The sequence below is a fragment of the Hippopotamus amphibius genome, chromosome 7, assembly GCF_030028045.1.
Source record: "Hippopotamus amphibius kiboko isolate mHipAmp2 chromosome 7, mHipAmp2.hap2, whole genome shotgun sequence".
In the NCBI taxonomy this organism is placed as follows: Eukaryota; Metazoa; Chordata; class Mammalia; order Artiodactyla; family Hippopotamidae; genus Hippopotamus; species Hippopotamus amphibius.
In genome coordinates, this window is record NC_080192.1 from 51289417 (window position 1) to 51302861 (window position 13445).

Here is a 13445-nt window from a genome sequence, read left to right on the forward strand (position 1 = left end):
TATTATAGATTAGGAACTTGTCAATAGTTATTGTATGGATAAGAACCTGACCATGGCAATAAAAATTGCCCATAAAGGACCAAAACAAAACAAAAAAACCCAAAAAACCAAAAAAGCCAAAGAGTCCTCCATCTGGTGGGAACCGTGGCTGCTCCATACTCTTGGGGAAAGTAAAGGGAAGAACTGGGAGGAGACTGAGCAGAACGTGTGTTCAAGGCCAAGTGAACAACTTGTAGGAGGCCCAGAGCACAGAGGAGCAAGGCTTGGAGATGATGAAGCCTTTTAAGGAATTAGTCCCTTATCTTAAGAAGCCACTGAAGGAGGTTAAACAAAGAAGCAGCGGCAACAATTTTGCAGCTGAGGAAGGTCATTCTGGCTGCAGTATCCTTTGCTCAATGTTTCCAAGCCACTAATTGCGGAGGGAGTAAATGCGATATCCCTAAACAAGGAAAGCTCATGGACAGAGCGCCACATACTGACTGAGCATCTTTCAAAGCCAGAACAAACTACATCTTCTTTATAATGCTTTTCCTGTGCCCTTGCTCTTACTCCAGTCAATAAATGCTTCTTCTCCCCTTTATTTTTAACTTTCCTTACTCATACATGTTTTATCTCCTGCTCCAATCTTTCCAAGTTACAGTCTCACATTTCTAATTCTACCACACATCTCCATGTGAATAGTCTTCCAGTGCCTCAAATGCAATAGACCTAAAACAGCTTATTTTTTTTACTTCCACCTATAAACTTGCTCTGAGTTCACGTCTCCTAATTGCCCAGGCTTAACATCTTACCATCATCTTTTATTCATCCCTCTCTTTCCCCATACCCAATTAATTGTTTCTTTCTGTCTAATTTACTTCAGCAACACTTCTCCAATCCTATTGCCACTACCCTAGTTTAGGTCTTCATTCTCTAACAAAAACCCTTAGAACTTTTCTTTATTAGTCCAATGGTTTCTTTCCCAATTCAATTCATCCTCTGAATTATTAGATAATATATCCGATAATTCAACTCTGATTGTGACATTTCCAGGACTAAAAAAATTTCAATCTCATAGCTTACTAACTCAGTCCAAATTTCCTAGCCTAGCATTAAAAGCCTTCTGTGTTCTAGGCCAAACCTAAATTTCCATCTTTATACTTTATTTTCCCACTACTCCCCCTCATATATGCTCCAATTATTTTCTTTACCTGCCCAATCTGATCTGGTAAATATTGGGTACTTGACAAAAGTTGATTTCCTTCCACAAGGGTTTGCTATGTTCTCTTTCCCCATGCCATCTCAATTCATAGGAAAACATCCTATCATTCTATATAGCTGATTCTCACACAGGAAAGCGTATTTATGGATAAACCTGTAAAAATTTAGAAAGCAGACAAGAACCCTGGCAAAGAAGAGCAGCTCCAATGTCAAAAGAAAAGGGTAGTGACAAGCAGGAGGCCATAAAAGCTTCAGAACATCTGAAAAGCTGGAAGCATTATACCTGGGACAATGGATGCTAACAGCTTACCAGAGTTCTTTGAGATGATTCATTGGTCTCATACAACTTATAGGCCAGTGAAGAAGATGAATGCATATGGACTTTATAATGCAAGATGGTAAAACTGTGCTCCAATCAAGGTGCAAAATGTCTTAGAAGCATAAGGAAATGAGAAATTCTAAGAGACGAAGAAAGCTTCACAAAATACCATGCAACAGAGGCCATAAGGACTTCAACAGGTTATGAGAGAAAGGTATTCCAGGCAGCAGAAACAGTCTGGAAAGGTAGAGGTGGAAAATGCTAGAAGTGCAAGAAATAGGAAAAAACAACAACAAAAACGGATGAACTCTGGGCCCCTAATCTATTACTATTTTAAAGGTCCCTAATGATCACTTACATAGTTTTAATTAATTAAGAGCTTCAGAGCTATTTGAGCTCAGTGTTTTACTTCAATGAATTCCTGAAAATATGCGGATGGTTATCTGCAGGATAGATTAGTTGTTATTAAACAGGATTTTCACAACTGAGTGGGACCCTAAGCTTCATTATAATTCCTGAATGTGGTGCTATGCTCAGTTTACTCCCCAGAGGCTGGCTCGTCAGCATTCCTGTGGCAGTATGAATGAACGGCTCTAATGTCTTAGGGTCCCACTGAAGGTGACACTCTCTTCTACACACACACTGCAACCGAGAGAAAATTATGCATACATTTTAAGGACTAATAACCCCATAATATAAAATTTAAAAATGCAAACTCAAACCATGTAAATGTTTTTGCACCTTATACTATGCCCTTTGCATAGTACAAAGAAGTCTAGAATTAGAAGAGACCGTACAGAAAATCTAGATCAACCATGTGACCCAAGCTATGTCTCTCAGGTTCTTTCTCTCAGGAATTCAGGATCGAGGCTCTCCCTGTGCTTGGAACTGAGGGACACCTAAATACCCAAGAGCTGCTGAGCAGCCACATACAACTGTGAACACAGGCAAAAAGAGAAAAAAAATAGTCAGCAAAGAGAGAGCAATGAAGCAAAGAAAGGCAAAGACTAGAGACAGAGGAAGTTCCAGGTTTTCCAGTCCCTGGTCCCTAATAAGATCTGTGTGCACTTGGCTTCCAACAAATTCCTGTCTTTCTTTTTGCTAAAACTAGTTCAAGTTCATTTCTGTTACTCGGAACAGAAGCTTAAATGAGGCAATAACCAAAATCCTTCATAAGGTCAATCGGTTGATTTATTACTGATCTACCTTTTCTATACTTTCTTTTCATTTGTATTTCCTTAAAAGCCATAAATATGACTTCGGTATGCTATACAGACAAGCATGTGAACAGGGATCCAGGATTGTGCTGAGCATTTTTAAAAGGAAAACCCATCATCCCCAGGAAGGAGAAAGTATAGGAATACTCAAGGTAAAGCTTTGAGATATCTGTACGGCAATCAGAGATGCTAACAACAGGTAAATTAAATAGCTATCTGATTACCCTCCTACCCAAAGCCAATTTAATTCTGAATAAACCAGATGGGTAGGTCCAATTCAGTCTCCTCTGAGGCATGATAAAAAGGTCAGAACTGAATGTAGGGCATTTTGTCTGGAATGCCCCAAGTAATTAGCACCCAACCACACAAAGGTTTGGATGCTCTCCAGTGGTATCCCTAACCCAGACTCAAATTGCAAAACTAAATACCAAACCATCTTAGGGCCTGGCTTAACTATTTACCCTATGATATAACTAGTATTTTCTGCTATTAGATAAGGGGAAGAAAGTAACAGAAGCTTAATATCATGGAACTCTGTCCAGGTGTGTGCGTCTGTGTGCCAGGAATACCTGTATGCTAGGTATCAAGACTTTCCTGAGACAGATCCAGTCTCCCCAAAGCTGGATCCGCACCCATCAGATCTGACTACAAGTAGACCACTTAAACATGTATAAGTCAGAATTGATAATCAGAAGTTTGAACCAATCTGCAGCATTATATAAACATTATATAACAAAAACAATATCACAGGATCCTGGAGCTGGAAGAGACATGGAGACTATGTCCAACTTCATCATTTTACAGAGAAGGAAGCTAAATATCAAAACCAAATTCATCAACCAAATCCCTAACTGTAGTAACACAGGTGAGATAAAAATCAAAGGGACTGTGATCAGCTTATGACAGAACCAAAAAGCATTGTTTCCTAAAGTTGCTCTAATGGTTGAAAATTTATTTCCAATTATAGAAGAAAAATTGTATTAGAAAAATCTATGAAAACTACTGTTAGGATATTTTTTGGACATTCTCACTACTTAAGTTTAGCAAAACAGTAAATATTTCTGACCAAATGGCTTATTTCAGTTAAGATATCAGACCAAGCACCTTTAAAAGCCAAAAAAACTGTGTGTTGATTCAAAACCTGCATGATATTGTATGCTTGCAACCTTGGCAGACAGGCAGTTTAGGCACTGTGACAAAATTCTAAATGGCAGAGAGCTGCTTATTTTAATATAAAAAAAATTTCAGACATTCATATAGGGCCCTAATAAAAGTCACCAGAAATTAGATTTATATGTCAGCTGGGACCAAAATTAAAAGAATAAATGTTTAAATGGTCCAAATATAAACTTGGTTTTCAAAATTGCTGGCAAGGGGCCATAGTACTGTGGATTTGGGTCTTCAAGGGCTGCTTGACCACAAGTATTAGGTAAGTCAACACATCATTGAGGGGAAAAAGAACAGCATATAATCTCCGGCAGTACAATCTACCCTTCATTGCGCAGCACAGTATATTTTAGAAGGCTGCTGATAAAATGTGAAGATAGAACCTGTTGTGTTCCCCAAGAAGTGCTATTAAAGTTACTCCTAAAATATAAATCCGTTAAAAAGTAGGTCTTTTTGAAAAACGGTATTAATCAGAAGCAAACATGAACTTGATATTATTAAATGAACATTGATAAACTGCACATACTAAATATTTTAAAAATCTCCCATCAATCTGAATCGACAATTTTACAAATTACATGAATCCTGAAGATTATTTTATAGACAAAACTATCTTTTAAAAATCTATTTTGTAACCAACACTGCAAATGGAAACATGAGGCGACAGACCAGAGGGTGCTGAATATAATCTATGCTTAGTAGAATCAGCTTTCAACTAATTTATAAGTCCTAGTTGTTCGCCATATCTTATTCTGACAGTTTAGTCTGCTGGTGGCAAAAACAAAAGCAAACTAAAATTTCCTAAGAAATCTCAACTCTGAGGAATTATATTTTCTGTTCTTCCATTCCAGATAAAATTAAAAACGAAGACGACTAGATACTCATCACAAATATAGACGTTCATGCAATTTCACATTTACCTTAAACTCTACATTTGTACTTTCAAATAATTACTTCTTATAATAATCCTGTTAAAAATCCGTCCTGATAATTTCCACATGCTTTAAAGAAAACTATCCTTAAAAATCATCCTAAGACTGCAAAATTATCCCCACTTGATAGCTTATATCAAATAAGCTTATAAACCAAATAAGGCAGGAATCGCATCTTTCGATCATATAGCTGTAAACAGTCCAGGGTGAACCGTACAAACCAGACTCGATGCTTTTTTTCCGCTCAAAAACAAAACTGATACCTGGAAAACTCGGGGTTTTGTTCGGTTTTGGCCTATTAGACACCAACGGGGCCCGCGGGCGCCTGAGCCGGCTGGGCGCAGCCCTCGTCGCGGACCCCCCCGCCCCGGCCGCGGCCACCCCACGCCCCTCCCGCGCGCGCGCGGCGGGAGACGCGGGCCTGGCCGGCCGTTCCCACGCGCCCGTGCCCGTTATGCGAGCGGCCGCAGCGGCGGGGCCGCCCCGCGCGGGGCAGACGACTCCGAGGGGGCCCCCCGCGCCGGGCCCCGCGCCCTCCCTTCCCCGGCCACCCCTCCCTCAGGGGCCCGCGTCGGCTGAGAGCCTCGCTCGGGCTCAGGTTCGCTCCCGGGACGGGATAAGGTGTCAGCGACGCCGCCAGACGCCTCCCGTCGGCGGGGGCGAAGCCAGCCCTGACCTGCTTCCATCCGCCCGTCACCGCCCGCGCCCTCCTCGGCTCAGGAGGCGGGGGCTCCCCGCGGGAGGCGGAAGGGGGCGCTGCCGGGGTTCTCAGGGGAGCGGAGGTCGCGGTCACACCTCAACTCGCCAGGGTCCGGGCGTGAGGGGAGGGGCGGGGCCAGGAGGGCGCCCCAAACTCACCCGACTGCGCGGCTCCCCGGGCCGCGGCCGCGGCCAGGCAGAGGCTGAGGTAGAGGCAGAGCGAGAGGGGGCGCGGGAGGGTCCGCCGCGGGCTCATGTAAGTGCCAGGGAGGCGCCGCCGCCGCCGCTGTCCGAGCCTCCCTCCCTTCCTCCCCGGCTCCGGGCGACGGACGGGGCGGCGGGAGGCATGACGGGAAATTCCTGGGCACGGGCAGCCGAGTCCAAATATGAGCATAGGAGACGAGCGAGGGAGGACCGCGGAGCGCGCCCGCCACGGACGGGGCCCGCTGCCCGGGCCTCGGCGGCCGCCAACTCCCTCCTCCTCCGAATCCTCTTCCTCCTCCGCTGCCGCCCCAAGGCCGCCGGCTGCCGGGCGCGACCGGGAGGTGGAATCCCTCTGCCAGAGGGCATTCCTTTCCAGTGTTGGGGCCCAAGAGCAGAGCGGAGCATCCCACCCACGGGTCCCGCCTAAGACCCCTGAAGGGGTAGAGAAGAGAGGAACCATCGGCAGGAGACCCGACAGCGAGCCAGGGACCCGCGGGAAGACATTTAAGGGGTTTGAGAAGACTCTTGGCGATGCCCCTAACCAACTGGGAGCTTTGGGAGTAAGTGGATAAAAATATCTGGCAAGTGCTTCTCTTGAGTGTGTGAAGATGAGGCTGGAGGGGCACTGCCAATTATGTTCACGCTTAGGTGAGCCATCCTATACGACACGAACAGGCATTACAATACATAAAATACCCCCCTGCATTCCAGGTGAGTGGGCCCTTTACACTAGGTGTGTATATGTGTGTGGGGGGCGGAGGGGAGTGGTGGAGGGGGATGTGTGTGTGTGTGTGTGTGCGCGCGCGCACGCGGGCGCGCACCCTTGCTTAGCCAAAGTTACAAAGGGCTCTCCCCAAACTTATGTTTGAACACCATATACGGAGTTGAGGCAGGCTTAGTGACAATAGTTTTTCACACTAGCTAAATGCTGATGTTTATTTAGATCAGTCATTCTTTTCACCTCCAGCCTCTCTTCATCCCCCTTACACTAGTTTTGTATTTCTTGTAGCTTATCTGAAGGGCAGTGGTGAAATTTATTCAAAAGGTTCTACCTCTGACGACCAAAAATGTCAGTCCCAGATGTTTAATTACAGGCCTAAACCAATAGTTGCCTGACTTTTCTTTGGCACCGATAACTCCTCTAGTAATCAAGGCCAAGTGACCCTTAGCTTTTCAAGAGGACATAATTATGTCTAATTACTGTGTTGTTTTTTCTTCCCTGGCACTAATGGGACAGGGCCTGGAGATGCAGGATGTTATATAATTACTTATGACCATTTTAAGATGCTACAGAAATGATTCATTGATGCAAAATACTTAAGGGGTAAAAGTCAAACAGATTTAGAGTGTGGATTATTCTAACATGACCTAAAGTATGGTAATTTGTACATCACACTGTTTGAAAATGCTATTTTTGAAAATCAGAAACTTTATTTCAAAACTAATTCAATTCTGGCAAAGTATTAAGGCCCATATGCCAAAAACTAGTCCATTTGCAAGTGGTTCCCCTTAAATCATCTGGTACTGAGAAACACCACATCCCATGAATTATCCCTGGCAAATGGGCAAATTTCACCCTCAATGTACTAACAGTGATAATGAGACAAAGGGCAGATGACCTAAGTAAACTAATAGTAAGTAAACTGTAATACAGTAAATTAGGGATTTAAAAGATACATGGCATTATTATTCAATTTAAGTATCTAGAAGCTGGGTATCTAAAAGGGAGTATTCAGGAAACTCTCTAAGTATTCCTTCCCTTTCCTCCTTTTCGTATATTTTGTATTACATAAGCGCTTTTCTTTTTCACTTTTTCTTATTTCCCCCACAACATGTAGTATAATTCTTTGTTCATAGTTTAAATGTTTGTTTGAAAATAAAAGTAAAATGAGCACAGTCATTTGTAGACTGACATATAGGAGCTCCCTCAGTGTAGAGAAAAGCTTGTCTCCAAGGATTGTAATAATTTTGGCTATATTTAAAATATTTTAGTTGACCTTAAGTACAAAAACATAAAATTACAAAGAATGCAGTATACCACTGCTTTTTAATATAAGTGGAGGGTTAATTAATTGTATCAACTGCTGACTTGACAGCAATACCAGCAGCTATTCTAAAGGTTGAATAAATATGCTAAAGAGGAGAGAAAATAAACAAGTTACTGAGTCCATAGTAAGTGCCAGACACTGTGCTAGTTGTTTTACACATGGTATTTCATTTAATTCTCCCAAATATCTTTGAGCTTTTTATTTTTTTAATCCCTATTTTACAGCTAAGGAGAGGCATAGATAAGTAAATTATGCTACTGGGAAGGGGTAAAGTAGTATTGGAATTAAAATCTCATTTTAAAGTCCACATATATTTTTACTATACTAATCTGCTCCATTTTCTCTACATTAAAAAAGCAAAACAAACAAAAAAACAGGGTATTCAAAAACTGTATTCATTGGGCTCCTGTGGTTTTAAGTAACTGGTGTGCACTCAGGTTACCTCAAGTAATAGGGGTAAAGAATACATGTGGAAATAAGACCAGAGACTTAACCGGCTTGTCAGGTCATCCTTTGTGGGCCTGGGGGTGTGGGCCTGTGCCTTTGATGGGTACTAGAAACAGGAAAGCTACTATCCTCTGACCACATCCCTATGAGTTTTGTAGTTTAAATCATATATTTCACAATGTTTTCTTTGTCATTGTTATTATAATCTTAATAACAATCATGTTAGCATATCTTAAACAGTGTTTATTTTTAAGACAAAGGACCCAGAGGAAGTAACTGTTTCTTCTGCTTCCTATATACCATCCCGTCCCCTAACCCAGTAGTATGCTAGTAAATAGTTAACAAAGAGATCTGGAGGAAGGAGACCTGAATTGTAACAAAAACCAATTTATGTGGGTGTCAATACTCCCATCAACCAGAGTCTCTGGAGGCAAAGTTGGGGAGAGATGCACTCAACCAGCTTTTGGGCCGTAAGAGCCAGCCCCACCACACCACTGCCCCAACCCCTCATAAATGTCTTCAGAACATGGCAAAATTCAAGTTCCACAACCACAGATCTTTCCATTCCTGCTCCCACTGCCACTTCTCCTCTATAGCTCCTAATCAAATACCCCAGAGGGGAGAGTTTGATTCTGTCACCACTGTCCCTCTTGGGGAAAGTTCTTTATGAGGTTATCTCATAAACCACTGAGCAGCCAGTGGATTGGCTACCTCTGAGCCAGATGTCCTCTCCTATTTCTGTAGCTGTGGCTAGGATGGAAGGCTCACATGCTACACAGCATGGTCACCTGTACTAAAGAAACAGACTGCCTTTTTAGGGGGTTGCAGTTGGGGCAGTCTCTTTCAAAGGGAGTCTGGAAGCATGGCAGGCATTCAAGATACAATCTCTCCAACATACTATTCTCAACTCTTTAATTAAATCCCCTCAGCCATTACGCAAAGCTTTGAGACAGCCCCCACTCCACATACCCAAAGGAACATCTTGGATAGATGCCAACAACTGCAAACAGAAGGACGGACAAATTCGGACTAGATACTACTCAGAAGTCCTCAGGCAGGGTGAGAAACCCTAAGTTAGTACTTCAATTCAGTGGACATTTATCAAGTGCCATTGTTCTAAACCAATAATGATCAATTGGAAAGTAAGGGAATTACCTCTTAGGAGGATGTAACAGATTCTCCAGAAGAAAGTTTTTCTAACTGCACTCAATACAAACTCCCAAAGTTCTGCTTTCCTATCCTTAGAAGTAGAATGTTGTCACTCTCACGCCTGCTGAGAACACTGTTCTATACTGATGGAAACATGCCCCCATGCCTCAGGGTGCTGGAGTGGGAAGAGAGTTGAGGAGAACTTTTCTCAACAACATGAGGGACATAGAGTCAGTGCTGACTGGCTGAGAGAGACACCTAACATTTTCTCTCCGGTGCTGAGAAAAGGATTTCCACTTGCATGACACCCTGCCAGCCCCCAGTCACCAAACGCACTTAAAATGACAAGCACTCTTAAAGATGGAAGACTGAATTAAAGTGAGCATTTTCCTTCTAGTCTTAGTAAAATGGCTTGCCCGCATCTCCAATGGTATTTTTAAATTTTACACAGTTGAGGCCATCCCTTTTGTTGATTAATTCTGAAGAGATCTGAAGAATGTATTCCCGTGATTGATGTGCTGCCTGATTCTACCAGCTTTGGCTGTGGATATGCTACAACAAGTAATAAATATTTAACAAGACTTTCAATATTGTAGAGAATTAAATAATCCTCTCTAGACCAGCAAAGCTGCTTAGCTTTTGGCAAGACTGTAACACGTAAAGTGGCATATGCAAAATCAACTACACACACAGAATGAGAGGGCTGGGAAAGAGGGACAAGAATGAACTTTTTAGTTGGTACAGGAAGATTCCAGTGGGAGACTTGAGTCTACTCTTTCACTTAGTCTGTTCCAGAGTGCTTCTTATATCGAGGGCATCTCACACCATAGTGTGTGTGCCTAGTGTTTAGAGGTGTATTTTTTTCCACATGACTTATCTCTAACTGCAAACCAGTTCCTTCAAGTGTTGTTCATCCAGAGTGGCTCCAGTAGGAGGTAGAGGAAACTCTGGCTGTGTTAGGCTTCCTGGGAAGTGGTATGTTACCCTCCAAAATGGTGCTTCATCACAGGATTTTCTGCAGTAGTTTTACCTTTGCTGTTAAAGCTTCTGGGACAATGGGTAAGTTGCTTAATTACTCCAATCCTTGATATTCTTTTTTCTCTGTATATGGAAAAATAAAGGTACCTACCACTCATGATGCTTAGCCCTTAGCCGCATGCTAGCAAATGGTAAATCCTTGATAAATATCAATATAGTACTAATGTGATTAACTTTTATCATTGCTTACTACCTTTCAGTTACCACAGAGCCACTCTTTGCCTTTAAGCCTTATCTGATATGATTTCCTCTGTCTGAAATGACTCATAGTTTCCCTTCACAGTTCACAGTCCTACATTTGTATTCATAATCACCTCTTAAGGAAGTCTGTTCAGATTTAGTAATCCTGTCAACACATATTTTCTTCAAATTTACTTTTTATATTTATACCCAAGGTTACTAATAGTAACTATGTTTTCAAATATATTTTTAACTTCCTCAAAGTAATCAGATTAGAAGGCTACACACATATGATTATTCAAACTATTTTGTGAAAACCAATTTTAGAATTGCCATTTTAGAATTACATTTTAAAAATATCTTCAACACGGGAAAATGTTTCAACACAAATGTTTATTGTCTCTCCAGCTTTCTAAATGCTGGAGACAATAAACAAGATAAACCAGTAAAATATTTAGTATGTTAGTGATAAACTGCTAATAAGAGAAATAAGGCAGGGAAGGTTGCTGAAAGTGTTGGGGAAGTAACATTAAAGACATGAAAGAAAGAAGCCATGCAGTATCTGGGAGAGGAGGAACTGCAAGTGAAAAGGCTACGCCCAAGGCAGAGCAGGCCTGCCCTGTAGGAGGACCATCTAGGAAGCCAGATGGGGAGAAGAGAATGAAAAGGCGCCATGGGGATAGCATTAGAAGATGTGGCCTGAGGGGCAAAAATGTAGGGTCTTTTGGGTCACTATAAGGACTTTGGCTTTTATTGTGAGTGAGATGGGAAGCTACTATAGAGTTCTGAGCAGAGGATTGACGTGATCTTACTTTGGCTGTTCTGTTAAGGAGTGCAGAGACAGAAAGGGAGACCAGTTAGGAGGGTCTTGAAGTAATCCAGGTGAGAGGTAATGGTGATTTTGGAGTAGGGAGGAAGCAGTGGATGTGGTGAAAACTGATCAAATTGCAGAGAAATTTGGAAGGAGGGGCCCAGAAGATTTGTTGACAGACCAAGTGTAGGGGTGTGAAAGAAAGAAAAGTTAAGAATGTCTCTGTACTTCCCCCCCTCCCCTTTTTTTTGGGCCAAGCGTTACAGAATTGCCATTTCCTAAGCTCTGGATGACTTAGAAGTAGATGGTGGAGCAGTATATGAGAAGCTCAGTTTTGAACGTGTTAAGCTGGAAATGGCTTTTAAACACACAAGATAATGTTCATCCTAGACCATTAAATATGAAAATTGCACGTACAGGGGAATGTCTGGGCTACAGATAGCATATATGGTATTTAAATCCTGAGAAGTCCCCAGATTGATTAAATTTAAAAACAAAACCAAAAAACAAAAACAGCAGGGCCACTAAGAAGGTGAGGCTGGAGAGGCAGTAAGAAAATCAGTCCTAAGTATGGAGGCCTAGGAAGCAAATGAAGCTTTTTTCTTTCTTCAACATATATATACTTAGAATATATTCTTTGTGGTAAAAGACAGAAATTATTTAGAACCAAAATAGAAGAATAACCAAATAAAGTTATGTCCTTTTCATGCTTTAAATGAGTAAACATAAAATATTAAAAATGATTTTCTTTTGTGACTTATAAAGCGACTCTGAAACTTACCCTAAGAGATAGTCTCTGGGTATCTGAGGAATAGCAGCACTGGAATACAGGTATATTCTACCATTGTGACCACACTGAAAAGCTATCCCTATAGGTCAAATAGCCAAATACCCAGTATTTGTGGTATGTAAGTGACAAGGTCTACCAGACAGGTGGGAATAAGGACCTCTCTTCAGAGATGGCGAGGAACTTTTGTGAGGCTCGAATATATACAAAATGGTTTTAAAACTTGTTTAAGGTATTGTACAGATGTTGCTTTTATAGCTTTTCATAAAAGTGGAGAGAAACTTGCAGTTGGCAGATTTCTCCTCAAATTCTGGCTATGCCATGTGACAGCTGTGCATGATTTTACAGTTCACATCTCTGGGGTTTAGTTACCTTATCTTTACAATGAAATACCTGCTCTGCCTATTCTGCAAGATGTTGGTGGAAGTTGAATGATATAATGAGGGAGCTTTCAAACTACTGATATCTAAAGCAAAAGTCATGACTGAGGCGAGGTGCATTTTTCTAAATTCACCTACTTTTGTTTCCTTGTATAAGCCACAGTTCTCTACATATCCTGAAGATACCTCCTTGAGATCTCAATTTAAAAAAAAACAAAAAAATGTTTCTTGAAGGAAAATACATATACACACAAGCCCACAAAATTTTGTATACAATTGCAGACTGATCGAAAATCACTTTGGAAAGCAACAGGAGTCATTGTAATTTCTTGTGTGGAAGAGAAACCTAATGAAAGTAGCATCTAAAAAAAATTGTCTGCAGCAGGCTATGGGGTAGATCAGAAGAGGATAGCAGTGCTGAGAAGGCAACCCAGGCACATGCAGAGACCCACGCTTGAGGTAATGAGAGCCCCTAGTCTAAGATGGTAGCACTGAGACTAGAGATGAACAAGGAGATATGATAAGAATATAGAGTTGTCAGATAAAATGCAGGATGTTCAGATAAATCTGAATTCCAGATAAACACCAAATAATTTTTTAGTATATCCTAAAAACATTGCATGGGGCATACTTACACTAACCCATTACTCACGGTTTATCTGAAATTTCAGTTCAACTGGGCATCCTGTATTTTTATTTGCTAAGTCTGGCAACCTTAGAGAGAAACTGGTAAACTTATTCCTACCTTTATACCGTTGTCTCTGAGGCAGATTCTGAAACAAACAAAACAATGTGTACAACGTGACCACTGTGAAATGGAGAGCTAGTCCAGCTCTTTTGTGGGTCCCTGAAGCAATCAATTAAGAT

The 13445-nt window shown here is 41.6% G+C and overlaps 1 protein-coding gene across 1 annotated transcript in view; it reads right to left on the minus strand.

Annotated features, from left to right (window-relative positions):
• The window catches only part of MSRB3 (methionine sulfoxide reductase B3), a 165502-nt gene extending 159669 nt beyond the window's left edge, over positions 1-5833 (minus strand). Inside the window, exon 1 of the mRNA XM_057741772.1 lies at positions 5694-5833. The gene's annotated coding sequence lies outside the window, so the exon portion shown is untranslated. The remainder of the gene's footprint in view (positions 1-5693) is intronic.
• Positions 5834-13445: the final 7612 nt, after the last annotated feature.